The sequence below is a fragment of the Rhinopithecus bieti genome, unplaced genomic scaffold (assembly GCF_001698545.2).
Source record: "Rhinopithecus bieti isolate Rb0 unplaced genomic scaffold, ASM169854v2 scaffold_28121, whole genome shotgun sequence".
Taxonomy (NCBI): Eukaryota; Metazoa; Chordata; class Mammalia; order Primates; family Cercopithecidae; genus Rhinopithecus; species Rhinopithecus bieti.
In genome coordinates, this window is record NW_016813094.1 from 439,928 (window position 1) to 443,894 (window position 3,967).

Consider the following 3,967-nt stretch of genomic DNA (forward strand, 5'->3'; position numbering starts at 1 on the left):
CNNCTGCACCTGGCTAATTTTTTATATTTTTAGTAGAGACAGCGTTTGACCATGACGGCCAGGTTGGTCTCCAACTCCTGACCTCAGGTAATTCGCCTGCCTTAGTCTCCCAAAGTGCTAGGATTGTAGGGGTGAGCCACTGTGTCCAGCTGCAACTTTTTAAGCATAGTTTTAAAGCTGTGTTTGTCACCAAAATAACCAAAAAGACACAATTATTAGGTCTCCAATTCAAAAAGCTTAAGAATTCTGCTAATGTACAATTTAATTTCCATTTTATAAATCACTGTTCATTTCACATCCTGCAAATCTTTTCATCAACTCCAGAATGATGGAATTCTTACCTTTCTAATCAGGAATCCAAGATTAAGTTCCTTAAATTTCTTTAAGAACACATTAGAGGTAAAAACTTTTGTTAGACTTCACACAATATTTTTAAAAGCTGATTTCTAGATTTATTGGGTGGTCTAACCTAGTGTTATGGAAGTTTATTTCTTATTACTAAGATAGCCTCTTTTACTCCAAAATACAATGACATTTCTCAAACCTTATTTTTTAAATATCAAGTTTGCCTGTACTTCGGCTTGGGTCCAATTTTACCACTTGGTTCTTTTAAATCTATTATTCAGGTATTCCACATTTTTTGACACATATACACATAGGTTAGAGACAAAACACACGAAGAAAAGAGAGAAGGCAGAAATGTTGGATAAAACACTAACTGCCGCTTCTTAGTTTCCACTTCAGTGACTAAGTCAAGTAAGTCTGGAATCAACTATCACTGTTGCCAAAGTCTGGTTTATGTAGGGAGCAGGGAACATAAATGTTAACTACAGACTTAGAAATAAATGAGTATCTGAATCTTGCCACACCGCTGCACTCTTGGCATTTAGGAAGAGTGTACACATAAATTTATCTGTTACTCTATTTAGCATGAGTGTGTTCTTTTTCTAACTCCCATTTTTTTAAGTTGCAGATGCTAAAAGCAGTCTGAGGACCTTGGTCATTTACAGCTTATAAATCACTGACAATCAAAGAAAAACTAATATACGAGCATTTAACATTTACACATCAGTTACTCATGTATTGGTAAAGTAGTACTTGCTTAACAGAAACTGTACCCACCCTAAATTCCATGCTTTAAAAAACCCATCTTTACACATTGCTTTAAACAGAGCAGCATTCTCTCTAAATTAAAAAACCTGAGTAATATATGAGCAACATAGATTAACTTTTAGATTAAGTAAAATATCCTGGAATAACACTAACTCCAAAGAAAGCAAAAAAGTATATTCTAACTTTACAGATGATCATTATATGTATAGTATGTTTAGTCACATCACAATACTTAACAGCCAAATAAATCTAACAACAAAAAATATAACCAGAATTTATACTGCCAAATCTGACACGCAAACCCAAAAGTGAAATGTTTTTGGATGAAAACAAGATGTATTTAAACAAAAAGTTACACATTTTCTTTAATATTTCATATCTCTTGAACATTTAACAGTGGAAGTCAGAATCTTCAGTAATATTTAATTTTCAAAATCTTCTGGTCACAATCCCCACCAAACTCAACAGGCCGGGACAAGTGCAATACCATACAGAAACACAGCATTGCAACCGATCCCAACCTGTGTAGAAAGGGGTTTGAGTTTCCCTTACTTTTCTACAGACTTTTCACTACCACAGTCAGTTTTGCATGGATTTGCACAGCAGAATATCACACAGCTGGATGCAAACCTGCAAAACTAACCATAGAACAGTGTTCAGTAACAGGACAGTTTGATTGGGCGACAGGCCGAAGCTGGAGTTCTACAGCTAGCAGTACTTTAAGTGCTCATAATGCAGTAGATAACTAAACACTACCTGCACTATAAGCACTTTAGTGCTACAGAAGCTGTCACATCAGATACACCAGGCAGATTCTACATCGACACAATAAAAGTACACAAAATTAGTAAAAATCATTCATTTGAAGGAAATAGCAGGCCACCATCAGTTTTGCATAGATTTGCACAACTACATTCTTCTTGTAGTGCAACTATGCAAAACTAACAGAGGACTGCAAACAAAAACTATTAAAACACCTATATACTTGCTTGACTTGAATTATTGGATGAATACATAACTTCTTATGCCAGAAGGAGCACTTAGGGCAGTAGATGCTAATCTACTTCACTATCTGCACTAGATGCACCTTAGAACAAAAAGCACTCAACAGCAGCAGGCCCTGCACTTTAAAGCCCAACTTGGCTTCCCGAGGCAACTGTCACCATAATGCTACAAGTGCCTTCACTGCAGTAGATGCACATATCACTACCTGCACTGTAAGCACTTTGACATTATTCTGACTGGTCACAATCTTCAGTTTTACAAGGTGATGTTCTCTTTATTCCTGCTAAATTTGAAATAGATAATTAGAATTAACACCTCCAAACTCTAACAACTATAAACCATACAAATTCAGCATAATCCTGAATGGGTAAGAGAAAATTAGTTTAATTATCTCAAAGATATAAGGTCCATTTAGACACGTATTTATTTATGCCTCAAGAATTCTTTACAGAAGGCAATCATAACCAACCATCCAACTAGCACTGGAAGTGGTGGCTCTTCCAATGGCTGGCCTCTCCCAAGTGGATTGATACATAGAGGAAAAAAAACAAAAATAAAACAAAACAAAATGAGACTGCAAATAAATGAGAACTAATTTTGGAACATTTAAGGACAATTTAGTCCATGTGTACCTTTTAGAGGAAGTCTTCACATCCACGTGGCAAAACATTTTCCTCTTCTTCCGGCTTCCACTTAGCGAATACTTGATGAAATGATTAACAAAATTACTGTTCAGACTACATTTCAAGTGTTACCAGTCAATTAAATATTCTGTTTAAATCTATCATCCCAGGTTGTATCTACTTTATCATCCAACTTAAAAAAGGATCTAAAATTGTATTTCGTAAACTGCATAAGCCAGTTTCCAAAGATGTACAGGGATATTTACACTGTAATTTTACTAACTTAAAATTAACAAATCCGTACTTAATGAGCTAGTTTTTCAGAAAAGGTAAATTGTCTAAAGTAAGAAACACCTACTTTTTACTAAGAACCCAATCCTATATTATTTATTCAACTTTACTATAATAGCAAGAGAAATTTGTTTTTAAGAAAAGTTCAAGAAAATCAGAATACACTTACCCATTCCAGAAAACTTCCTTTTCAGCAAGTATCCTCAGAAAAGCTACTGGTGCAGTTAGCTCCACGTGTATGACTGGAGTAGGGGAAAATAAGAAAAAAAAGATAAACATTATTTGCTCAAAATTACTACCATCGTCCAAATCTATATTTGCTATTTTCCAACCTCCTAATTAGCAATTAATTCCACCCATTTGCAAAACTGAGAGTAAGAGTTGGGCAATATTAGCAGGATTTAAAAAACCAATAATGTATAGTTGAAAAATGAGTAAGAGAATAAAGTTGAAAAATCCTTAGCTATCAGATACATGTCTTAATAAGCTTCTAAAATACTTGATTACGATTAGCAGCAATCATTGACTCCACTGTACAGCTCCAGTAAAAGGAAAAAAAAAGCAGCCCAGGGACTATTCTTCACCACCCCTCCCCCAATCAAGACCTCGTGGCTGCAAGCCGGGATAAAGAGTTGTTTCTCCAACTGCTGTGGTCCTGATGGCATGCCGTTAATTTTCTCTTCTGGTGATATTACAACGACGAGCCTGCCTTTTTCAGTTCCTTTTCCCTTTGCTGCAGTTTAGGAACAGAAGACCGGGCAGGAACACCCGAGACTGCAAAGTGCCCGCCACGCTCATGGAGCCCGGGCCGGCAGCACATGTCGCACAAGGGGGAGCGCGGCCCTGCGATTCTCCGCGTAGCCGCCAGGGGGCGGCATGTCAGAGTCGGGCCTCGCCGGACGCGGCAACCCCCCCCCCGCCCACCCCGTTTCCCG

At 37.2% G+C, this 3,967-nt stretch overlaps 1 long non-coding RNA gene across 1 annotated transcript in view; it reads right to left on the minus strand.

Annotated features, from left to right (window-relative positions):
* The window catches only part of LOC108512399 (uncharacterized), a 5,183-nt gene extending 1,900 nt beyond the window's left edge, over positions 1-3,283 (minus strand). Inside the window, exons 1-2 of the long non-coding RNA XR_001880593.1 lie at positions 3,202-3,283; positions 2,751-2,821 (exon numbers count right to left, since the gene is read on the minus strand). This is a non-coding gene — a long non-coding RNA (uncharacterized LOC108512399). The remainder of the gene's footprint in view (positions 1-2,750; positions 2,822-3,201) is intronic.
* Positions 3,284-3,967: the final 684 nt, after the last annotated feature.